The sequence below is a fragment of the Lissotriton helveticus genome, chromosome 2_1 (assembly GCF_964261635.1).
Source record: "Lissotriton helveticus chromosome 2_1, aLisHel1.1, whole genome shotgun sequence".
NCBI classification, from domain to species: domain Eukaryota; kingdom Metazoa; phylum Chordata; class Amphibia; order Caudata; family Salamandridae; genus Lissotriton; species Lissotriton helveticus.
This window is the reverse complement of record NC_136059.1, coordinates 1119799227-1119825327: the sequence shown is the minus strand read 5'-3', so window position 1 is coordinate 1119825327 and position 26101 is coordinate 1119799227. Positions and strand designations below refer to the sequence as shown.

Sequence of the window (26101 nt, the reverse complement as noted above, 5' to 3'; positions counted from 1 at the left end):
AAAAGGCCCAGCCAACAAAAATAACCTTAATGTTAACAGAGTTAATGGTTACCAAAAAGGAAGGTTTCAAATGAAAGAACAAATGGTAAACTAGAGCGGGACATTCCAGAAAGGAGACTGGGGCTGATATAGGGGTAACTGAGAGAGGAAGGTGTTCGAGAAGATACTAAAGTATCAACATGTTGCACATAAAATGGTTGTGTAGGTAAGTCCGGTTCAGATCCTGAAGATGCAGCAGTGGTTTCTGAAGGATGAAGAGAGATTTAAAAAAAAGCAGGCGGGTGTAATAGTCCAGCAATATTCTTACTGTGTACGTATTAACAATCGTAGACCTCTCTCAGGCTTTTTTTTTCTCCTAAAGAATGACTGCTCACATCCTCGTGGCCCCAGCCAGCCATTATGATCTCAAATTTCATGACTGCTGGAACTAATGGTTGCAATAGATGCACAAACCTATTCCTGTTGTTACTTGTGTATGCGGATATGTATTTGCAATATGCTGTTCATAAAAGATTGTGAAATAATCTCTTTTCTTTCTCTTCTATGCACCTCGAATAAAACAGTTGCCAAGGCCAAAGCAAAGTAAGTATGTTTTTAATATGTGTAGACTAAAAATGATGGATTGGTACATACATTTGGGTGACAGAGCAGATTGCATTGCATGTCGTTTGCAGTAATGTTTTTTCATCTTGCAGCAGTAGAACTGTGACCCACTGTGTTTCTGTATAGACTCTTGCGCCCTTTCCAGACAGCTGTGGGCAGTGAAGTCGGGGCTTAATGGGTTCAGGCTGTGACAATAAGAGATTTTTACCAGTATTGGCCTGGGGTTTATCCTTACGACTGAGCCAATACTGTGCACCAGTTTAGCACCTGACCCTCACAGGCGCAAAGTTGATCAGTCCAGGGCTTACGCACCGAGGTAGGAGATGGGGATTAGGAACTCCATAAACTACAATTATCAGTTAATAATTTAATATTCAGCTAACGATTTTTCTTTTAAAAATCTTTGACTTAATTCAAATAATTGTACATAATTCCAAAAACAATAAATATACAGATTAATACTCAAATCTTTCTGTAACTAATGGGGAGTCACCTTATGCCACTCCCTTGTACCTGCGGTACAGTGCACTGTTCAACGTGCTGTGCACCACATGTTTCACAAGAGCCCGAGGAGTGCGGATCCTACCCTAGCTCTGCTAACTAGTGCGCATGCAGTGTATTTGGCGATGGTGTGAGGTGTGCAGAGGTAGCCCTAGCATTAATTCAGGCTGCAATGGAGTTATTGTACTTGTGGCTTTCAGATCTTGCGCTTTTGGTTTTCCCTTGGGCCCAAACAAGCTAGGTACCTATGCTTTGTGGGCTTGATGAGTACTTAGTTGTGGATGCAATCTTCTTAGTCAATGTGGCTTTCTTCCGGTACTCCTAATTCTTTTTGTGAGGACTTTGGACAGCAATCTGCCTTCCTTAGCACTGCATGGCTTCTTAGTGCTTAGTTCTGCAACAAAACTCTGTAGGACAGACATTTCTTAGTGTCCTCCATCTACACAGATCTGCTCACATTGTGGGGTAACTTCGATATTTCTGTATCTCAACCTCACAGAACAGATCATTTGTTGATGCGATAGTGGGCGTCTTTGGGTTGTCGTGCCTTCGTTCCTTCACAGCCCTGTCTTTGTGAGCGATGTCTTCCTCATTTTGGATCACTTCCAGTTCTGCTCAGGAGCAGTCAGTCGGTTGTCTCCCTCAAAGCGTGAGGTGGGTATCCCTTCTTGGCAATCTTGTCGAAGTTTCCCAAGCTTTAGTCCCAAACTTGCAAGGGTATTTAGTGGTGGAATTCCTGGAGCAGAAGAGCGTTTCTTAGTCACCACCGGTGTGGAGGTCTCGATGTCTGGTGAAGAAATCTTGGCACACCGTCTATAAGTTTCAACCACATTTTTATACAGAGGCTGCAGATACTGATTATGTATTCCAACAGTTACTTCTGAGACAAATTCGGAGCAGTTGTCTCTTTTGCTTATTCTGCAAAGATTGGTCCAGCCAAGGTCTTTATCACTTTGAAGTGTGAGCAGTACAGTGGGGTGGATCTTAGAATCTCCTGTCAGGAAAGAGAGAAAACAAATGTATAAAAGAAAGGGAGGTTGCCCCACTTAATTACTTCTTAACATGTGGGGAATAACAATTCAAGTGAATAATGAGACAGGTAAGGCCAGAGGACACTCCCTTAGCTTCAAAGAGGTCTTCTGTCCCCTCTTTCCAACACCCACAAGCCTGGCCCTCTACAAAAGATCGCTTTAATGTCGTGGAGGAGCCCTGCAATTCACTTCACCTGTGTTGTTGGTAGAGGCCAGTAGCCAACTCTCCCTGGCTCCTGCCCCCATGATCAGCTCTCTCTAACCATGGGAGCTGACGATAGTTATGCCTGGTGTGCCCCTCCAGACCTCAGATCGTCATCTAGTGCTTCAGTCCTGGTAAAAAAAAACTACCATCAGCTCACATGCATGATCATCCTGCTGAGTCGTAGGTCAAAAAGCTACAACTTGATGTTATCTGAAAAGGTGGGCAAAGAGTTGGCCGAAATATACTGTTACTGTTATATGGCTGGGAGCTACAGATTTAAATATGAGGTGAGAGTTCATGCATGGGATGTACTGGAGTAAAGTGAAAGGCAAAGTAGAGACAAGACTGTCAGAGAATATGTGACTGGCAAAAGTGGGAACTGTCTATGGTGATGAAGAGAAAAGTTAATAACAAGCATTTACAATGCAACGGTTTCGCCTTTGGAAAAGTTTGAGCTATTGGCATTGTAAATGACAACATTTTTATTTATGTGTTGGTTTTGAAAACAGATAAATAAATGGCATTGTCATTTACATTGCCAATAGCTCTAACTTTTCCAAAGGCGAAACCGTTGCATTGTAAATGCTTGTTTTTTAAGTATTTCTGCCTAGGTAGCAGGGAGCCAAATACTTTAGTTTAAAATATTTTTTCTTCTCTAATTGATAAAGTGTGATTATACAAAAATCTAAATGCAGATAGGAAAGATCATAAACATAGTTTCATAAAATTCAGGAAAGAATAGCATTCGGTGCATTGTGAGGCCGGCCAATACATACTGCCCGGAGTCTAGAGCTGTACTTTGGGCGACTCATAGTTAACTAATTTATTCAGTACGTACGAAAACTTAGTCAAAGACAGCATTATTTTTCTTAACTCCTATAATAACTGGGCCAAACTAGCATTTTACATTAATCAATCTATAAAATAATTAATAAATTGAAAACTGAAAATCTTAACGTAGCATCAGTCATTAAAAACTTTAAAGTTTAGAACTCCAGAGCAGTTTGTTTTTTTTAGTACAGAAAAAAAATTCTAGGAACAATAACATTTATGAAATTCAAAAACTAGAACAGTTTACAAATGAAGCAGTACATAAATGTGACGCAAACAACTTATCAAAAAAGCGACTAAAAATACCATCTAACCCTATACATCTTTATCACAGCTAAACGTGTAGGTGCATTTCTAACAGTTAAAGGACAGCAGAAAGATAAGTATTGCACAAAGTAGTGCAGCAAAAGGACACTATCAAATAATGTATATTTTTGTATTTTACTGGAAATTAAAAGGACGCAATATGTACATACATGTCAGCATTTGAAAATGAGAAAGTGGGAGATTTAAAAAATATAATATTCTAATGAAAATATTTCAGACGGGAGACCGCCAAAATAAAAATAAAAATTCACTTGAAGTATCGGGACTTTCCCGTCTGAATCAGTTGTATTGGGAAGTATGTACAAACAGTTTTATTTCTAATCGATCCCTTCAAAATATTAATACCCACCATTAAACAACCTTGCTTACTATACATTGATATCTACTTGTACTTTGTACGCTGTTGTAACCAGTACACGTCACTTTTTCCTCCTGTAATGCACCGTTTGCTACCTCTTGTATTTTGTTTGCTCACAATTGTCATTTTTGCCTCATGTAATTTAACGTTTGCTTCTGTAATTTGTTCACTTGTAATGTTCTCCTCGTGTATCAGTTCTGTTTCTAGTGTGAAGCGCTCCGACACCTTCGGGTAAAGTCCGCGCTATATAAAAACGCATAAAATAAATAAAAATCTCCTCGTTTCAGTTGATAGGACCACCATTGGAAAATGTTTAATTTAACTTTGTTATGGACCCGACAGCTGTGTACTATACAAACATAAAACAAAAACACTTCTCCAGACCAGTCAATAACGTAACCCCCTTTCATTCACAAAACAATTCGTATATCAAGCAGCGTGAACGCAACAGAACTTTCACAAACAACACAGCAAACAGAACTGAACTTAGGTTTGAATTTAAAGAGGCGCCAGGACGTACTTCCGTTTCCCTTCTCTGCTTCCGGGTGACTGGCTTGAACCACGAATAGAAATTTTCAAAACGGTTTGTACTATGTTTCGGCCATATCAGAAAAGCGGCGAACCCGGATAATGCGCGGTGAGATCTGCACTGCTCACAAGGTAATTTACAGTATTTAACCAAGAGATAGACTGAAGTGCATAGCGCTATTTATAACCACCTTTTATTTGTATGTGCATTATGTTACCACATCACTTACACTGAGAAGAAATATAAAATAAAACATACAGTATTCATTTTACCAACACATGGTCATTTTTTTTCTTTTGCATAGTCTTGGCCTCGTTCCGAACCCGTAGTTGATAAGTCCCTATAGCTTTAGACGTGACTCATTTAGTTTACGATAGCTATGTGCGTCATTTCCTACTTGGTGTCGGAACCAATCCGACAGCTTGGTAGATGAAAGATTGAAAAGGCCTCGGATTGGATGGCGAGTCTTTCGCTTTAAAAAAAAAAAAAATCTATTTAAATGATTGGCTCGACATGGTCAAACCTCTTTTCGAGTTCGTGTGGGTACAACGTGTACCGTGTAGATCGTGATTGAAGAAGTAATACTATGTTTTCACCAATGTAAGTCCTGGAGTGCTGGTTTGAGTAGCGTTTTTAGCCGTTTATTTGTAATATTTGCAACGGGTAATCGGAGCACCACTCTCTTCTTGATCTACATGTTTGGCAAATCTTGATGTATGATCGTGGTTGGCAAGTAAGACGTGGGCAGTGTGACGCCGTTGTGTGTAAAGATGACCGCGGCTTTGGTCAATCAACATTTCTCAGCAGTTGTAAGCTGAACGTGCAAGTTTGTTAATGGCAAAGTGAACGGGGGTATTACTAAAGGTGTGCTAAACCGTAATCAAGGGGTGTCCAGTTTAGATTTGCCAAGACAATTTGCAAGGGGTGCAGAAATGTTTGTTTCGGGTAAAAATATGAGCGGGTTTTATTTTAAACTCTCCTTTAAATCAAGAAGTCTTCTGACATGTGTCAGGCTTATAGTATCGCGTGCGATTGCTATTCATATTAGGTTTGGGTTCTAAACCGGGCCACTGAAATTACGCGGCAGGAAGGGCCGAATTATGCGGCATGATTGTCAATTATGGCCGGAAGAAAAGGCAAATCATGCTGATTAATGCAGCCGATTTTGCGATGCCAGTACCACATTATTTTGTTTTTTTACACTGAAGACTGCGCATTGGTTACACCGTATTACCAGTTTAACAGCCGAATACAGCAATAAGCAACAGATATGTGACCCTTCAACTTTTCTAAAGGGCATTTCACTACGCCGCAACATGATACTTCGTTTTTTATTATAATCCTTCGAACCATTACACCTAGAAATATTTGTGTGTTAAATTCTGCAGATTTTCCTTGTATATGGTCTAAATCTACCGACTCCCGGAGGACATGGAACCTGGGTAAACTAATAGACTTTTATTTATTTTTATATATACCCAGTTGCCCATTCTGATCAGATTGTGTGCTATTGGGTAGTCCCTTTTTAGGTTGCAAACCTACCAGACAGAACTACTATCTGTTATGCAAGAAGACCTCTTGTGAAATTTCTGAAAGTTAACCTGGGAATGCTTTCTGTCCGTCGCTTGCCATTGGCTTTGTGGTTTGAAACTGTGTTCTGCCTTTCTTTTTGCTGGCTTTATTTGCTTTAGGGTGTCGAGCTTGAGTTCGTACCTCCCCCTACGAAAGCAGTATGTACAGTATTATACAAACTCGTTTTCTCTAATAAACAGGCTTGTAAATACGGTTTCGTTCAGGTCATATTTGCTGGGCTTTCAAAGACGGAGGTCAAATGTCAGGCACTCTTGAGGTGCTTGTTTTCTTGTTACTGAAACATTCCCTCCTCGCTGATAAGGTGCCTCTGTCTGTTAGAGATCCTTTTAATTTTTTGGTGCACTGTATGCCTATTTAGGGTTTTTATTGCCACAAGCATGTGATATTTGACTGCTCATGCTACGTTCGCTTCATTTAACTTTTTTTTGTTCGCTTTTAAATCGTGCTTTCATATAGGACTATATGGCAGGATTTTTTTTTTTATTAGGTTTTCCCTATTTGGTTGTTAAGAGCAGAAAATACAGCTAGAATTATATGCGGTGTATTCAAAGAGGTGGTGGCATAATGGCAAACTATTCAGTTTATTAAATGGTCTGGTACCCTGAAAGGCCAATAGGTGACCAGTGTCAGACTAATTACTTTTGACTGATTTACTCCAGCTGGTTTGGCCTCTCAATAAATCTCAGATCAGTTAGGTGCCAGTGTGGCCGCGAGTACATCTATGCAGACTACTGCTTATCTGGGTTACAGCATGATGACGGAGCATACCACAGAGAACGGTCTTAAAGGAGCACATGAGTGTTTCCATGAAAGGTGTTCCTCCCGATAAAGATGTTTGTCGAGAGACAATGATTTGTATGAGGGCTGTCCGCAAAGATGTCTTAATTCACCCATTTCCTTCTCGCATATGGCATAGAGCACTCACATTTCAGCAAAGAGGTGGAGGGAGTGGGACTCGTACATATTAATGGACTGTTATAATTAGATCGATAAACACCCAAAATATAGCATTTTAAATATCGAGAGAACACAATATTGATTCAAAAATATAGAGGACAGAATATCGAATAGACCTAATATAGTTGTAAATAATATCGACATATAGGTAATTAATATCTAATGTCATTATATCGAATTGAATTATATATATATTTTTTAAATTGTATTATGTTAGTATGTTAAAAGTATATAATAGTCATTTTTACCCACCTGCTATCCAACACTTTACCTACTGTTCCACTCACTGGAGTGGGAATAGTCATTTATACCCACCCGCTATCGCTATCCAACACATTCCATACTTTTGCACTTGTTGGGAGTGAGAATAATAACTTTATTCCCTACGCTATGCAACGTTTTTAATATTGTTACAATTAACGTAGTGTAAAATATTTCCATAAATATTAATGATTGTATATATTTTTAAATTTATATAGCGGGTTTATTGATATATATATGTAATTATATTTTTAATGTTTTAAAAAAAATAATTAATATTTATTTTGTAATAAGTTAATATATATGTAAAAACCGTTTTTTTTTTTTTTTAATTTTAAGCTTTACCTTATTTTAACTAGTTTTACTTATGTGTATTTAATTATTTTTATATTCGTTTTAATGCATTTAAAAAATTCGATATTTTAGTTCTCTATTTTTAACAATGCTATTTTGTACTCTATATTTTAGTACTTACCTATTTGTAGATTGGGACTCGCTATTTTGGCGACGCTATCTGGATAGTCTATATTCTGCCCCTTGATATTTAGTCAAAGATCCATTTAGATGAATGCAGACTTGCAGGAACCTCAAAGGGATCCTTCTGAGTTGTGCGCAGCATGCTGTGATTATGACATCTGGAAAATTTAAAATATACAACATTATTTATCTGAAACAGGGCTTTGCATTCTGAATGTTAGCATCATCTTGTGATGTGTACCACTTAAGGATGACCCTTTTTAGGTCTCGCCTGTCAATGCGCTTGCGAGAATATAGGGGCTTAACGGAACGGGCGATTTGATGCAGTGCCCGTGAAAAGCAAGCTCAATGCACAAGCGCATTGACCTAAAAAACGCGTGCACATCAAAGGCAGCCATCTGTTGCTTCCCCATCTGTGCGCTCTGCCTCAGGCATTTCTCCTCCCCTAATTATTCACGGCCGGCCGTACTTTCACGGCCAGCAGGCCGTGTCTCGTTTCTCCCACATGTTCGCCTCGTCGTTTCACTTCTCTCCTTTCTTTTCTGTCGTGCTATATTCCCCGTTTTCCATCCATTCTTTTCTCCGTCCCTTTGCGTCGTTCTTACTCTCCGGTCGTATTATAATACCTCTCTATTACTCACACTAGCTCTTTATCGTGGGTGGAGTTTAAGTTTGCTTTTATCTTCCTCTAGCTCGGAGCCATAAATCATCTACCATGATTTTTTACCCATCTTTAGTTATACTTTTTCTCTTCACTCGTTTAACCCACTTTCTAACTTGTTCTGTTTCATGTGCTTCTCTGCCTGCCTATGTGATGAGCTCGCCTTCGTGTGCCCATGTTGCTTTCTAAATCCTGCCCCCGCAGCTAATAACCATTGGTGGAGCTGACTCGCTTTTCAGCATTCCCCATGTCACTTTCTAAATCCTACCCCCAGCAGCTAATAGTCGGCAGGGCTGACTCGCTCTGCAGCACTCCACCGTGCCGCTTTGAAAATCCTGTCCCACTTGTGCTTCTCCCCTGACAAATACCCCCAGCACTATTTCTTGGTTTCTTCCTCCTAAGCTGCTGTCTCTTGTGTGCTTCTACCCGCCATCTTCCTCCGCTCCCTGTTGAGGTCCAGTTTGCTTTTCGTGTGCTTCTCCCCGTCCCGTGTTCCGCTGTCCATGTGTGCTGCATGCTCACTAGTGTCTTTCTCCCCAACCAAACTCTCCCACTTTAGATGTTTTTTTTCTGTTTTATGTGCTTCTCTGCCTGCCTGCCTGCCTATGTGATGAGCTCGCCTTCGTGTGCTTCTTTTCCAGGAAACGTGCGGATGAGTAGTAACTTAACGTTTTGGGCAAATAATCATTACTTGAAATCGACTCGCGTTATTTGTCAGAAAATAGTGCTTGGTAACACAGTGAGCCAGCATGTATGTTAATTCGGTATGAAAACAGTAAATGTAAGCAGCGCATGACTCCTACCGGAGGCGTTCCTGTTCATTACCTCAGATATAAACCCGCCTGAGTGACAGTGTGCTGTGAAATGACTTAATTGAAGACAAAAAACAACAAAATGTGGCGCAGATATGCTGCTGCCTTTATACAGCACACAGTGTACAGCCTCTAGCTGCTAAATACAGAGATCTCAAGCGCAGCATAGTGCAAGTGGGTTTTTACAAACCTGTGTCTGGGGGACTTAAAATGTAATTTGCACATCTTACCTTAACTCGGTTATTTGATAACCTGCCATGAAAACGTTCAAGTGAAGCTGTGACATTCCCTGGTTGACCAGGTTACTGTTTACCAAAACTTCTGGAGCTTTGAGGCTTGCTGTGAACAAAACACACTCAGCTGACTGCTGTAAATCACATCCGGTCCCCAATCACCTTCCTCCCACTCAATCAGACCCTGTGTGCATGTTTGTTTATTTTATCATTCAGTAAAAAAGAGATTAGTAATCTGTTTTCTCCATATTTTGCCACAAACAATAAATAAAATACACTAAACGTAATCTTCCAAAAAGTTGTTTGCAAAAGTTTAAGCTATTGCCATTATAAATTACAATAACTTTTATTTAAGTATTAAATATTGGAAAAAATACAACCCATTGTTGTTTTAATATTAATACATCTAAGTCATGTAAATACAACACATATTGCATTACAAATGCTATAGGTGTCACTTTGCCAAAAGTTAACACTATTGGCATTGTAAATGACAACGTTATTAATTTGGTTAGTTTCAAAACAAAAACAAATAAAAAAATTGTCATTTACAATACTAATACCTCTAACTTTACTAATGCGAGCCCTATTGCATTGCAAACGTATTATTTATAACATTTTTAAAAGATTGTGATTTGTCAGATCAATACATGGAAGACGGGAAAACTAAACATGTACCTTTACTAATGCTATAGATGTAACATTTGCTAAATTTATAACTATTGGCATTTCAAATAACAAAATTAATACTTTTATAATTTGCAAAACATAAACAAAAATTAAAAAATATTTACATTTACCACACCAAAAGCGCAAACTTTTCTCTTGCGAGACCTATTGCATTTCCAATGCTTGGTATAGTATGTATATAGTCTGCAACACTCTTTATTAGAACAAATCCAAGATCAACCTCTAATGCTATTTTGTGCAAAGCATCCAGCAAAAACTTCACCGATGCTTGCATATCTAAGATCCTATTAGTTTACATGTTGGTAGCCTGTTCAATGTTATAGATGTGCTCGCTCAACGAAAAGCATTGGCAAAGTCAATAAGTCTGGTCTATGTGAGATCTATTGGCTTTGTCACTGTTTTTAGCCATATTGTACAGTAGCGCTGGCTTCAGATCTGCATGGCTGAAAGTAAAAGAAAAAAGCAGTATGATGCAGTCAGCGCTGGTTGTCCTACAGCTTTTATTCTTTACTTTCAGACATGTTGGCAATTGGCTAAGAAACCTTGGCAGATCAAATAGCTCACAATGCAAGACCTATTGGCTTTGCCAATGCTTGTTTTATTAATTGCTCTGCGTTTTATTAGATTCGGAGAGTTTTCAATTGGTTTAAAAGCTCTTAAGTGTGCGGTTTATAAATGAACTGGATACCACTTTTGGGAATGGAGACCGGCCTATTTTCATGAGATGTTTACCAAAATGAAATATGGTCATAAATGTATATAATCTTTGTCGCATGTACCTGTACGCTGCCGCCACTGGTGTTATACTTTAAACAGTTTGATCCTGAGCAAATCTTACTCTCTCCACTGTTCTGACAACCAATCATCACTTTGAAACCGGCTTAATGGAATAAGCACAAAGGGCATGCTTCCAGGGCAGGTCCCTAACATTCAGGGTTGTTTATCAACAAGTGACTGGGTTTGCACCTTGAAAGGTTTACAGTGAAGGGGAGCCAACATGTGATACTGGGTGTCCCTTCTGTGACGAAGAGGAGCCTCATTGCAGGGCAAACGTGGAAATTGGAAGACAGTTGGCTACCCTAGTTAGGATATCGGATGATGTAATACTGTTCTGATCAGCAATTTTTTAGGTCAAAGCATGGTTTGCTAACATGTAGGGGACATGTGGAAAACTTTCATGGGAATGCATTCTGCCCATTGGCTTAGTGGTAAGTGGCTTGACCAGGAAACCAAAAAGGTCTTAGCCAATTATAGATCTGTATTTCTTAACAGTAACTGGTCACTGCCGGTTTTTATGGATAAGGGGTAGGTAAGTAAGCAAATATATTGGGCAAAGAATGCTGGTGAATGCAACAGTGTCTGTGTTGGTGGTTCAAGCCTATCAAATATAGATTTTTTTGTTGTAAAACAATCTTATTAAAGATAGGACTTGCAGCAGTGATCCAAACTGATGTAGCTATATAACCCATAATTCGCTGATTCAACTGATGTAAATTACAAAACTGTTTGTACCTACCACGGAGCCTGAGCAACCTTGGCGGATGCCCGGTGGAGCTGTCCTATGCAGCTATAGAGGAGTCTGGCCCCTTGGCCATCACCTACCCAGCCGGTCATCTGACATTGTTTTTCCTCGTCCCCCTAGTTATGTCTCCTTCTCTCCCCCTTTGATGGAACAATGACGACGCCCCCATGGCGGATACCAAATCTGTTTGTACCTACCGCCGAGATCGAGCAACCTTGGCCGATGCCCGGTGAAGTGGTCATATGCAGCAATAGAGGAGTCTAGCCCCTTGGCCATCACCTACCCAGCCGGTCATCTGACATTGTTTTTCCTCGTCCCCCTAGTTATGTCTCCTTCTCTCCCCCTTTGATGGAACAATGACGACGCCCCCATGGCGGATACCAAATCTGTTTGTACCTACCGCCGAGATCGAGCAACCTTGGCCGATGCCCGGTGAAGTGGTCATATGCAGCAATAGAGGAGTCTAGCCCCTTGGCCGTCACCTACCCAGTCGGTCATCTGACATTGTTTTCCTCTTCTCCCCGTTCGGGTCTCCTTCACTCCCCCTCCCTCTGTGATTCTTTAATTCAAACAGTTGTAACTATTTAACCTGTAAGTCACTGATTCAACTGTATAACTATGTATCCTGTAACTTGCTGATTCTCATGTAAAGCGCTCTGATACCTCCGGGTCTAGCCAGCGCTATATAAAACTTTGCAAATAAAATTCATATTTGCTTGCTTGCTATTTGTGGGCTCAATTTGTTGTAGGCTGTCCAGCTTTAGTTTGTAACTTCTCTTGCCCAAACCCTATTTACCACCAGTACTGAATTTCTGTAAACAGGCCTTTAAATCTTGTTTTTATCTTGGCAGATTTGCTGTGCATGCAAAGATGGGTCAGATGTCTGCCTTCCAGGAAGCTTGGTGTTTACCTTTCTTTCTGACTTGAAAGTTAGAGGATTTGTGTTGCAATCGTGCTGGCTACTCGGGTATGCTGGACAATGTTGTTTTTTTCTAGCACAAAATTTAAATGTCTGTAAATGAACTACTGATAATTCAGATTATGTAAAGCATAAATGAACCACATTAATCGGCAATTCTGAAGTGTGGTGGGACATATTTTTTTAATATAATCAAAACCAATCAATACAGTAGGTGCACACATTTCCACACATAATCGTTGGTGCGCTGTATGTTTATCAGTAAAACTGTCTGTGCAAATATAATGGTAATTTCATTTCAAGATATGTTGTGTATAAAGACCATGTGCTACCACACCATGCATATACCAGTTTATTCATCTCCAGTCTACACACCGTACTCTACTGTGTCCCACTCCACTCTGCCAATTCCCTTGACAACTCTACGCCAATGCACCACTGCACTGTTCCACTCCATGCCACTGCAATGAACCTTGAACCACTCCACGTTGCTGCACTCTGTGACACTTTACTCAAAACTAATAAACTACACCAATCTGTGTACCACAGCACTGTAAGTCTCAATATTCTACTCTGCAACACTATTCCACTGTACGCTTCACCATTCTACCCTACTGTGCTCTAAACAAATTAACTTTAACTTTACACCACTCTGCTCTGCAAAACTGCACTCTGACACTAATCTGCGCTACCACTGCACTCTACGCCAGTGCATTGTAAGCCCTTACACTGCTCTTTAATCTGCGCCACGACTGCACTAACTGCATCACTTCACTCTAATCCATTCTGCACTGCTGCCTCCTCCACCACTCTACTTTGTCACTTCGGTCTACTCTAAATCTCTCCACCACTCCAGACTGCTTTCTCTGCCACTTCACTCTACTCTGAAACAGTCTACTCTGCCACAATGCACAGTCACTCCATGCAATTGAGCTCTGTGCCACTGCAATCTACTCTGCACCACTGTCGCTGCACTCTAAGCCAGTGAACGCAACACCACTTTCCTCAAAAGCAATGCACTTTGCTCCAATCTACTATGCATCACTGTACTTAATGCCAATTCACTCTAGTCCACTTTGACACTACCCGATACTGCACTCCGGCACTTTACTTCATTAAACAATACTACACTCTGTGGCACTCTACTCTATTCTGTAGCAGTCCACTCTACAACACTAACAATACAATGCTCTACGCAACTCCCTTTATGCCATTCAATGCCACTTCACTTCATTCTAAATGGAACAACTTCACCCCACTCTATGCCGATCCACGTTACTCCACTTTGAAATTCCACTCTCCTATGCTACTCCACTCCATGCCACTCTGACGATCTACTACATTCTACATCACTTCACTCTGTAACACTACTCCGCTCTACACTACACCCTCTATGCCACTCTACTCAACACTATTTGCTTCTCTGCTTTACAACACTTCACGACGATCTGCCACCTACTCTACAACACTTCAGTCCACTTTGACACTCGACTCAACTTTGCTCCACTCTACCACTCCCTCCATGACCGTTTACACACTCCATTTACAGCACTTAACTTTTACAACACTTTACTCTTTTACATCACTGAATTTTAGCCATGCTGAACAGCAGCCAAGCAGGTGCACAGCATGGCTACAACCTATTGGCAAAGCCATTAGCTCTTGCATAGGCAAGGCCTATTGGCTTTGCCAATGCTTCTATTTAATACATAGGTGTTAATAAACCACTGCCCTTTACAAAAATATTATCTTCTTACATCTGCGTTCTCACTAGTACATATTTACGAGAAAACTGTCCTTACTGCCTTTTTAAAGTATTGCAGCGTTGAGAATCTCCGCACCAGGGTCTGGATTGGCTTAAGACGCGAGCTTGAACCATCAAATGAAGTATACCAGCCACAAATATTAGACTTAAACACATTTACTTCAACATTTTGGTTGGCATTGGCCAAGTACAAATTTATTTGACTAGTGTCTTTCTGCTGCTTACGTTGTGATTCAGAGGACTTTATTTTATAATTTTTCTGATAGACATGGTGTATTTTGCTCTCAACGGAGTCTCATGGATTTGTGATCTATTTTACCAGAGTAGTTTTACGTGGGTATGTGTAAAAAAATTGCTTTATGCCCCAATTTCACTAAATTTGTCTCTAAAGTTTGTTCAAGTAGTCCATATTTTTCTATACAGTTTGAAAACGTTGGCACGGATTGCATATGCTATGAATGTTTTTTTTTTTTTTCTTCTAATGTGAAGTGCTTATTGGTAAACATAGGTTTTCAGAGTTCAAGTCTGCCATCTTTCTAGGTCGATCCTAGCTATATCGCTATGCGAGAGATAGAGGGGCACCAGAAAATCCTGCCAAGAGGGCTTTGGAATGCGGATTATGGCCAGTGCATTTGCGCCAGGCACGCGCTCGCCATTTGCTCCCCCCCCCCCCCCCCCCCCCCTCAATCAGACTTGAAAGGAAGCCGCTCGCACACCACCATTTGTCTGAGCCTCGGCATCAGACTTCAAAGGAAGCTGCCCCCACCCCCCATCAGTCTTCAAAGGAATGCGCTCCCGAACTTGCTGGCCTCGCTCTCGTGAGCCTTTATTTATTTGTTTTCATGGTCCATTCTTCATCCAGCTCTCTCCTTACCTCTGTTTCTTCCCCTCTCGCTCGCTTTCAACCTTGTTTCCATAGGTTACTTTCCTTTCCCCATTCACTCTAATATCCCCCCAAATACCTGCTTTCCTTTCTCACAGCTCTGCTTTTTCTTTCCCACATTCTTAATTCACTTTCATTTTTCCGTTCTGTTTTCCTATATGCGCAGCCTTCCAATTTTTTAGTCTCTCTGAATTTGCCTCATACATGATGCCTCATTTCTTAGGCTGTCCTATCTCCCATACACTATACCTCTCTATTTTCCATACAGTATGTGTTACTTTCTCCCATGCAATATTCTTAACTTTCTCTAACCTAATCACTCTGGGACACCAGCACATCACTGTGGGACACCACCACATCATCACTCAGCACCACAACAGCACTGTCCTAGCTTGCTTCCAACAAGCATTGCCATAGCCAATAGGACTTGCATTAGGAAAGTGTAAGCTATTGGCTTTGTGAATAAGGAAAAGAGGAGTAGAGGTCTAGTTTCCTCACTAGAATCGAGCCAGTGCTTCAGAGGATTTGTAGTTGGTGGGCAGCTTATTCATTGAGTGACAGTTTGTTTTGAGCTACTAGTCCACTTCTGTTGTGTATAAGTTTGTCGATAATACATACAATTAAACAAATATATATTTTACAGGAATGTATGTGTATATAATATGTAAAATGTAAAACACTTATTTTACAGGAATTTCCTCAGATGAAGAATATCGAATTTCACAACTGAGAAGGGCTGTGATTCAAGATCGCTCTCCTGGAGGGTAGAGCTCTGCTTGTTTCAAAGTGTTGGTAGGTCCAAGTGGCACTTACAGATTGTTGGCCTTTGAAGATGTTTTTCCGTTTTTCACTGCTCTGTTGTATCTTATGATTAATATCCTCGACATGGAGTTGAGTCTCAGTTAATTGAGTAAATGTTAGGCACATCAAATCAACCTGAACTCTGAAACGAATCAGCCAGTCAGCAAAGGGTTGTATTTGTTGAATCTTTGGTGATACGCTTTGGGTATTGGAGGGGGAGCGGTGATCAGTATTTTTCCAGGAATCCATGGAGCCTGTCATCACTGGCAGTTTTCCTTCCTAGCCCTGGAAGAGTAACATTTTGCTCATTAGCAAATTTGTTTCCTTGTTGGTTTCTGAATTTTATGAGCAAAATACATAGGATTACTTGCGTTTACTAGAATGCTTTGTTGCAAGTGTACTATCTCGGTACTGTCTGTGATTTATTTTTTTGAGGGGGGGGGGGTGTTATGTCCCTGTATCATGATATAGATGTTGAAGCATTCATCTGTTTTTATGAAGTTTACAAGTGTATACCCTTTTTTACATTCTTAGCTTGTTTTTTGTATGCTTTCCATTGTTTCGCATCTATTTAGTAGTTTAGTAATGGGCATAAAGTAAAAACAAAAATGGTAACTTGCCGGTAGCTCTGCATCTTGAAGGCTTTTTCTGGATTTGTATGCTATTCATTTATTCCACCATCTACTTGCTGGTCCCAGAATTCCCCCTCCCTCTTTTGTGTGGCCTATCATTTGTTGACTGTTGCCCCTATGATGTTCGACACAGCCACTAAGTCCACTGGTGTGGTCCCCATCTGGGATACCCTATTCCTTTTTGGTGATCTTTCGCCTCTGGGATACATAAAACTTGCAGAAAAAGACCATGTGAAGGATATCTTGCTCAGAACAGTTATCACATGGGCAAGGCCCCAAAGTCCCACTTTTAGCAAAGCCTTTTGGAAAAGATAACAGCCATGGAAGCATATTGTGCTTAAACCTTAATAGCACAAAGAGATGAAACGGCTTATTTATGTAGGTTAAGTATGGCTGGATGTCTTTCCCCGTACTTAGCATTACAAAACTTCTCACTGATGGCTTTACCAATTCATCTCCTTCCCTCTGTAGCTTTAGCCTGTTCAGGAACTGGGACTTTACGGCCTTTATGGCCGTTTTGTTTAACCGCTACCGCGGTTTCCCGCTGTACGCGGGAATTTCAAAAATGGCTTGATCGTGACAAAGCCAGCTCGTCATCCGCGCACCGCAGGTAACGTTGATGACGAGCTGGCTTTGTCATCAGCATCGAAGGGGTTAGGGCCCTAGGATTCGTAAACCGCTCAGGGCTACCCATTGAATCCATTTGGGTTTTAATATAACGGATCCAGGGAATAGCAAAGGCCTTGTCTAAGGACAAACAGTCTTGAATAATTAGTTGATTTAAATTCGGAGCTTGCTGTGCCCATATTCTCAACCACCCCAGTAACGGGGCCACGGCAATCTGATCTGAGATATAGCCAACTCCTAAGTCTTCATGTACATTAAAAGTTGCTACAGTTTGAGGGAGCGACAGCACTTTTCTTAAAAAGATGTTTTCTGTAGTTTGGATCTTGCTCACATCAGTGTAACCCCACACCTCACTCCCATATGACACCATGGGTACACACTTAGCATTGTAGATTTTCAAAAGAGCTGGTAGTGGCATACAGCCCAACCGTTTAGCAAAACCTAACAGGGCACCTGAGGCCCTCGCTAATGTTCTTTTTCAAAGCGCGTTGTGCGACCCATGACCTGTCATCAAAGACAACGCCCAAGTACGGGAATGTAGGTACTTTTGAGAGCGCCTGCCCTTTACAGAAAAAAGATGCCTTCTTCGCCCGCCCTCCACCTACTGACATAGCATGTGTTTTTTTAAAAATTGTTGTTAGATCTAAAGAGTCCATAAAATTTATAAAAACGATCTAAAAGAGATTGTAAACCTCTTGCCGTTCTTGCCAGTAAAACAGCGTCGTCCGCACATAATGCCGGAATCTTTTTTTGACCGACTCTCGGGATGTCCTTACTTGCTAAAGTTATTGCGTCCCCCAAATTATTTATGTAGAGCGTGAACAACAAGGGAGCCAAAATGTACCCTTGCCTTACTCCTTGCTTTACAGGCCATGCATCAGTCAGACTCCCATTCTCGTCGTAACGGACTGCTGCGCTGGTGTTCTCATGGATTTCTGCTAGAAAGGATATCAATACAGGATCCAGCCCAATGTCAGACAGGGAAATCCATAGTTTTTGCCGATTTACATGTTCGAATGCAGTGGACAGATCCATGAATGCTAAATGTATGTCCCCCTGCTTTGCGACCGGATATTTCCCTGTGACAAGGTGTAGATTTAGACATTGGCTAGCAGTACCGCTTCCTTTTCTAAACCCGTACTGCAAGTCCGAGACGACCGAGTTCTCTTCCAACCAATCTGACAGTCTGTCTAAAACGGCTTTTCCCATTATTTTCGCAGCCGAGTCCAAGAGTGAGATCGGCCGGTAGCATGCCGGATCTTCTCTTGCACCCTTCTTGAAAATTGGGACAATAACTGCTTTACCCCAGGACGCTGGGGGCCGGATTTGGTAGCTGCATTAAAAACAGAAGTTAAAATCTTTGCCCAGTATTTCGGATCAACTCTGTAAAAGTCCGCTGGGACCCCGTCCGGGCCCGGAGCTTTCCCCTTTGCAGTGGACTCAATTGCCTCCAATACTTCCTCGTCTGTGAGAATAATTTTGACAGCTGTGCGATACCCCCTCGTGATATAAGACATGTAGGGTTTGTTTCTGCATAAAGACCGCTAAAATGATCCACCCACTTTTCTGGGGCAATGAGACAATCCTTATTAGGGTCATCTGTCTCGTTAAACAGTGGGCTATTAATCACTTTCCCAAATTTTGTGCTACTCTTCAGAACACTCACTTTGGTCAGTTTTTCCCATGCCATATTTTTCAGCTCGGTGTTCCTATGTTTAGTAGCATTTTTATGGCCCTTCTAGCCTCAGCAATCTTGTGTGAGTCCCTACCGGGCTCTTTTAGAGCTTCTAGAAGCGCCGTGTGCGTATCGCTGCAAGCTTGATCAAACCAATGTTTCCACTTTTTATAAGTAGGTTTACTTTTCCTAGTCAGGTTTGCCGCTACCTGTGCTGTTATGCGATTATAAGCACAGAGGATTTCAATTGGGTCTGAATTTGTATCGATACATGTACTCAGATCCTCAGCATTAGTCCTGTACAGATCTTCTAAAAAGTCCGCAGGGGTAATCACTTCCCACCTTAGTCTCCGCCCCTGGCATGTAGTGGCTATATTCGAATTTTTAATAGCTGTCAGAGCATTTTCACTGTTTAGGGCCCTGATGTTGATTTCCAGGCTAAGAGGATTATGATCACTAAATCCATTTTGTGTAACACCAAACGAACCGATTGTGTCCATCAAAGGGGTTGAGACAAAAATATAATCTACAATGGTCTTGTGACCTTGACCAACAAAGGTCGGGATAGGGCACAAAGCTTCACCTTGTGAAAGGGCAACCAAATAAAACTCAGATAAAAGACTCGAGATACATCCCGCTCTTGGTGTGCTCAAAATGTGTACATCCCCACGGGTCATGTTCAGAATCAACGTTCTGTAGGCACTTTAGGTGACAAACATGGGTATTAAAATCGCCAAGAATTAACAACTAATAGTGTGCCTCGTTGTTTGCATTATATTCATCTAAAAACACTGACCGTGCTCTTAAGTGTTCCAATTCATCAATTCTGGTTGAAGAATTATAAAAGTTTACCACCAGGAGTTTGGGCAAATTATCACCCTCCAGTCTTACCGCTAAAATGTTTGGGGAGCTTGTCGCCACTACCTCCGCTCTATACAGTAGTTTAAGGCTAAATAATAACAGAAGACCCCCCCTAGATCTTCCCATTGGCGATGGTATTGCAAATTTATTAAACAATTGGTAACCATCCAAATAGTAACATTCGAGTCCCAGGTTTCCTGCAGTGCAATAATATGGTATGATAAAAGAAAAGCCTCCCAATTTGGATCCCCTCTTTTTGAGCGCAACCCCGTAATGTTCCATGATAAAATCGCCATCTTGTTCTCATTCGAGCTGGCTCTAAATTGTTTAAACTCATTACCTTCAGTAGGTGCGGGGTTTGATGTTACCAAGTTGGCAACACCGTACTCCTCTGCAGACCTCAAAGCCTGGGCGTCCGTTTCTACAGAAAAGCCTTCTAGTGCAGATCGCACCACAGACCTCTCTCACCTGATCTGCTTCACTAAATCTAATAATTGAAAGGCTATCACAAGTGAGTGTTGCTATCTGTCCCTGTGGGGCGAACCGGGCCCTGTGAACCTAGTTCAGTGGGCGAGCGCGCTCTATGATCGTCAATTGAACTGGATATTCCCGGTTCTAAGCTTTCCCTGCCACAAAGTCAATCGTTAATATTCAGTGAGCTCAACGCATCATACCATAGGCTCAATGCGACTGGCCCAATGGAAGTTGCTAACTGGATACAGTCCCTGCCTTCCTCATACACTCTAATATTCTTTGGAGGATAGAAAAACCCCAGGGGGAGAATGTTAACATAGGCAGGTTCAGCGAGGATAAATCCCGATTGTTTCAAAATATGATCAACCAATATTGGACAGCCAAAACATATAATAACAGTCACCATTGAGTCTTTATAGTTTTCCCCACCCATGCTACCCTTCTCACCATTTTAAAGTTATTAAACAGGTGTTCGCCTAACACAGTTTTAACACTCAAAAAGTGGAGGGCCTTGTTTTTAAGGATGGTCCAGTGTTCCTCTCTGCCATCCTGTGTTTTTGGGACATTTGCCAAGATTATTGAATATGGAGTGGCTTCTGGGGGGAGGTGCAGCGATGTTTCACGAGAGCAAGCCCGTGCTGGAGGGCTTATTCTCACCACCGGGCCTACTGGCCCCCGTTTTGATACTTGGCTAACCCCCCGCTCCGGCGACTATTGCAGGAATAGATGGTACTGCAACTTGGGGTACTGGTGTCATCATGGAGTCTACCAAATCAGTTACTCTTGTTGGAAGTGTATTCAATGAGTGTACACCTAGCTGGTTCGAACCATGCATTGGGGCTTTCTGATTTGTGATATATTTTTCAATGATGTCTAATCTACCATCTATTTGCTCTAGTTTGTCCATGACTGGAGTAATAAATGCTTTCAAACTTTCTTCCATAATTGTAATGAAGTCACCCATACTGCCCCCCCATAGTATCATTTGCATTATGTTCATATAGCTCCACATTTTCGTCCTGTCTAGCCCGCCCAGATGAGGTGTTTTATTTGTATTATTCCTGGGCTGCTTAGCTTTTCGCAAGGTACTTTTAGGGGGGTCACTAGCCTTTCTTTTCCCTGGAATAACATTGCTATTGATAACTGAAGTAGAGTGAAGCTGCCTTGGAGAGGGTGGCAAACTAGGCACAGGCGAAGAATCGGATGCGATGGACAAGACTGCCCCATTAGCAATCTGAGGATTAGCCAGGGAGACAGAGGGGTCATTAATATTTATAGGGGACTATATAGTTGTTATTGGCAAAAGTGTTTGACAAAGTGGATCCAAAGACAACCTTCTTTCAAAAAGTTCAATTTCTTTCGCCACAGCAGTTTCTGCTCGTTTCAGGAATGCGTCCAAAGTCCCACCCCCAGAACACACTTTAGGTAAAGATTTGGCCATCTCAATATATGTCTCAGTTAGTGCAGAATAGTCCTGTGGGCTGAATTAACAGCACGTCAAGCCAATAGCATAGTCAAAATGTCTCACCCCTTGCTGATTGAGATGTCAGAGAGGGGGCCCAGCCCAGCCTCCTCTGGCCTCTGACTGCCTTGGACGGTCCCGCCCTTGTCCCGGGCTTCTCCCGGCGCGTCCCGCGCGACGAGGGACCAGGCGTGTCTATATGCGCCTCCAGGCGCGTGAAGATGATGCGTCTGCCCCAGGGGCTTGTAGGCAGCAACTGCGGCAGCTGACCGACCAGCGGAGCCAAGCCTGGTCGGTCGGTAGGAAAGCGGGGGCGGAGCAAAGCCCGGCCGCGTGGAGAAAAACGGGAGTCAAGCAGCCGACTCCTGGAGAACTAGCAGCGTACAACTACAGGCCCCTTGTTTGTTCACACGTTTTCTATCTGGATGTGAGTCGCACATAAATCTGGGACGTTTTCAAGCGCAAAACTTCTACAGGTAAGCTAACCTTTTAGCTTTGCAGTGCAAAACTTTCTAGCTTCACTTGCTATGCATTGATAATAAAGCCGTATTTCCAACTCAGAAGGGTGGGTCGAAATAAGTGTGAACTTGCAGCTTAGTGTCTTAGAATGTTGTACGCCATTGGACTGCCTCTAGCCTGTATGTCAGAGGTCTTCAAACTTTTGGAAGTTGAGCCCCCCTAGCTGAATTTTTTTAGATGTTGTGAATCTGGTACACTACATAATCGACCGCCACGCGCATATCCCGAGCCATATCCGGCAAATAATGACTAAGTACATATTAATGTTTATTATATTTGTTCCAGTGTTTCTTTGTGCATATTTTATTTGTTTCAACGTCTCATTGGTTATACTGTACACCATTCATTAATAAGAGCTTAATTTGCGCCAGTGCTTTCCGGTGCTTAGCACCGGCACTTATGTATCCGGGCCAGGTCTACACGCGTCTTCACATCTCATATGGCATTCATGATATAATTACCTCTCTGACTCTGCGCAGTGTTCTCATCTCTCGAGTCCCGGTGAGTGTTGCAGCTGTGAGCGTGAGCCAAGATTCATGCCTGCATAACAGAGTATTTGTAATTCCTAACACCTCCCAGTGCGTGACAGCTAAGACACACAACTCTGGATATCTAGTCCAGACCTTTTGTGTTCTATAGTGTCGATGTTACTATGGGCCACTGTATGTTGCGTGGCACAACTTAAATTGCCTCTGGGTGGTTAATAACATTATTATTAAATAACTTCTCTATATAGCTCAGCATACTAAGAATGCAAATGTGAATTATTGAATTAGTACCTTCAGGGCATGAAATTAGAGTGCATTGTTTTGCTTTTACACAGCGGTTGCTACAGCTCGTTTTGTCATTTCACGCTGCATGGGAAAACAGAGCAATCTCTCCTAATTCTCTTTCCTTTGATCTCCATCACACTCCGCCTCGTATTCCGTTCCTCTTTTCTGTTCTATCTTACTTAGTTGCTCTTTCCCTTTCTCTCTCATGCTCGCCATCAGCAATCCTCACACTTGACACCTGATTTACGCAACAAATCTTTTACATGCATTAGCACGGTGTGGGTTAAAAACAAATGAGGATAGAAACATACACCAGGTGCTTATGTACGGCCCCCCAAAAGTACAAGAAAGAAGAGTTGCTGTTCTTCTGGGGAGTGACATACTCTTCGTTGCTATATTGTGCTGTGCCACTAAAAATAGTTATGTTTTGGAGTGTATGTTCCCACGTAGAGTAATGTACTTCTGCTGAACAGTGCCTGATATATTGAAAATCGGTTCATTAAAAGTATTGCTTGCTTTTGAACAGGGCAGTCACTTCGCACTTGAATATATAAGGTTTTATAGCGAATTACCAGTTCTGTCCCATTTAAAGTATTGCAATCTTTATTTCAAGCCAGTTTTTGCTGGTAGGACCCACCAATACTTATTTTAGGTACTAGCACTTATTTTTTCTTAACATAATTTGATCCCACGTTAGAGAGAAAATACAAAAAGGGAAAAGGAGGAAGAGAAAAACGGAAAAATAGTGACAAAGGGAGAAAAAGGAGGAAAATTAAGGTGAAAGTGTGAGGTAAATGGCAGGGAGTTCTGGTGGTGAATGCGAGAGGCATGAGGTGAAATCAAGACACCGCAGCCTTAGTATTCACCACCTCGACCTTTCATAGCAATGACCCCGTTCTTCTGAGAAATCTTTAGCACCGGCACTTTTTTATTTTACAAATTAAGCACTATCAAACTCTGCTGGTACTGAAATGACAGCCTTTGAAACTGGAATGTCGAGATATCTCTCAGCAAGAGTTGAGGTCCAATATACTCAGGAGTTACAGTGAAGGTTTCATTGGTGGTTACAGAAAATTCAACAGCTCCATTCTTATGTAAAACCTTGAACGGATACCTGCTACTTTCACGAGTGAAGGCTTTGCCTATTAATCGTTTTGCATCATACACGGTGTTCTGGGGATTAGCATCTGCGAGATCCAAGGCATCATATCCTGCATATATACACGTCTCCTTCTGTGAATAACACTATGCTTGGAATACTGTGATGGCCGCTTTCAACGGGTATGACCTTCACTTCACCTGTGCCAGGCTGGAGCACCCCCAACAGAACAATATGTTGTCCCAAGATCAATTTCGATGACTCTTGTTGTAGGCAGCAGTAAATACTGTTGTGCAAAATATCCGGCAAACAGAAGAGCCAAAGCTGCAGATCCCAGGACGGTCATTTCCCCAGCCATGGTGACTCGTACTATCTGCCAACAAATGTAACATGACCACCTGTCGACTAAGTGCACTGATGGTCCGTGAACGCCGGTTTCTCGCACTGTCATTAATTCGTACAGCTGAAGAGCTTCAGCTGCAGTGGGAGGCAAGGAGTCTCTTCTGCTATGAAATAGAACGCAAAGGAACAAGACTGTCTGTTCGTTTGCTTTCGGTTTTAGCAGAGGAGAGAGACTTCCTGCCTCCCACTGCAGAGAAGCATTTCAGCTGTATGAATTAACCCCCTCCTGGGAAGGTTAATGTGTCTGCTCTCAACATAACAAAAGCACGGGCACGTAGTGCCTTGGCAATTTACCCACCATCCAACCCTCTGTTACCGGACTTCTACAAGAAAAAGAAACCCCATTTGAAATGGGTGAAGACTTTCATGGCGTGACAGCGAGAGGAACAAAGGTAAGATGTAAAGGTGGAGTGTGCGCCCCCCCTGAGATGGTGTCGCGCCCCCCCCCCCCCCCCCCCCCCCCCCAGTTTGAGGAACTCTGCTGTATGTCCACATAGTAGTTTTGTGAGTGTGGACTAATGACCAACTGGCTGCTATGCAGAGTTAATTATGCATGAATAAATAATGACCAACTGGCTGCTATGCAGAGTTAATTATGCATGAATAAAGGGTATTAGTTGGCGAGGATGTGGATTAAAACTGAAGAGATTAACTTGTTTGTTAGGATCCAGAAAAGAGGCGCACAGACCCAATTTTCAAACCAGAATAGACAAGTACTTCACACAGAATTTGTAGTTGGCCGGCATCTAATACATTTCTCGTCCACTTATTTTCAGCTAGTATTCACTTCTGTATTGGTGTTTTTGTTTTTCACAGGAATGTTTAGAGATGCAGAATCTGATTTCAAAGCTGAGCAGCACTTCAATTCACAATGGCTTTTCTGGATATTAGAGCTATGCTTGTTTCAATGGTGGTAAATCCAAATGGTGGTTACATATTGATCCCTGTAGTTTATTTGGTGGCGTTTGTCTTTTATTATATAGCTGACAATGTCCTCTAAATGGAGTGAAGCTCAGTTCCTGGTGCGAATGAGCCATATGGAATCAACTTGCACTCCTGAAGAGAATCAACCAGTTAAGCTAGTGTTCTACTTGGGGATGGTGTGCTTTAGGTCAGAAGCTTGTGGTCAGTATTTGTCCAGGAATCCATGGGGCCTGCTCTCTGTGGCAGTTTTCCTTCCTAGCCCTGGAAGAGCAAATGTTTGCTTATTAGTAAATTGGTTTCCATTTTCTTGGTCACTGAATTCTATGAGCAAGACACTCCTGATAACATGCATTTTACCAAGCATAAATTATCGGTGTATGGTCTCACTATCCTCCTTCTAAACTATGCTTTTAATGTTATGTTTTATATATTCTTTTGGGAGGATAAGCAGATTTCTTTTTTCCACAGTACATAGTTCATCCCTGGATCATGGTTTAGATGTGGAATCCTTCCTTCATCTATTTCTTTGCAAGAAGTGTACAGGTTTGTGCCCTTGCTCATTTTCAGCTGTTTTGTGTACGCTTACTATTTCACTTCAATAATGAGCAGTAGTTTGGTATTTGACATGAAATAAAACAAGGGTTTAACTTGGTAGTTATGCAGCTTGAAGGGTTTCTGAATTTGCATGATGATA

General features: G+C 41.7%; 2 long non-coding RNA genes and 2 other non-coding genes across 11 annotated transcripts in view; 3 read left to right on the top strand and 1 right to left on the bottom strand.

The window, feature by feature from the left end:
- Positions 1-577: 577 nt before the first annotated feature.
- On the bottom strand, positions 578-2455 carry LOC144819624 (uncharacterized). Its single transcript, XR_013607483.1, has 2 exons — positions 2330-2455; positions 578-2098 (listed from the first exon to the last, which is right to left on the bottom strand). It is a non-coding gene; the product is annotated as an uncharacterized LOC144819624 (long non-coding RNA).
- Positions 2456-4409: 1954 nt separating this feature from the next.
- LOC144818480 (uncharacterized) overlaps positions 4410-26101 on the top strand; it is a 42961-nt gene continuing 21269 nt past the window's right edge. For 2 of the 8 annotated variants that reach the window (XR_013607118.1, XR_013607114.1), the window contains exons 1-5: positions 4848-4985; positions 12443-12558; positions 15850-15950; positions 25300-25396; positions 25876-25950. This is a non-coding gene — a long non-coding RNA (uncharacterized LOC144818480). Of the gene's footprint in view, positions 4517-4847; positions 4986-12442; positions 12559-15849; positions 15951-25299; positions 25397-25875; positions 25951-26101 lie in introns of those variants that run through there. The other 6 variants (XR_013607115.1, XR_013607117.1, XR_013607116.1 and 3 more) reach the window with 6 other exon arrangements.
- Positions 16195-16316, top strand: LOC144820592 (small nucleolar RNA SNORA24). The gene has a single exon (XR_013607874.1). It is a non-coding gene; the product is annotated as a small nucleolar RNA SNORA24 (small nucleolar RNA).
- LOC144820590 (small nucleolar RNA SNORA24) lies at positions 25619-25743 on the top strand. Its single transcript, XR_013607872.1, has one exon. It is a non-coding gene; the product is annotated as a small nucleolar RNA SNORA24 (small nucleolar RNA).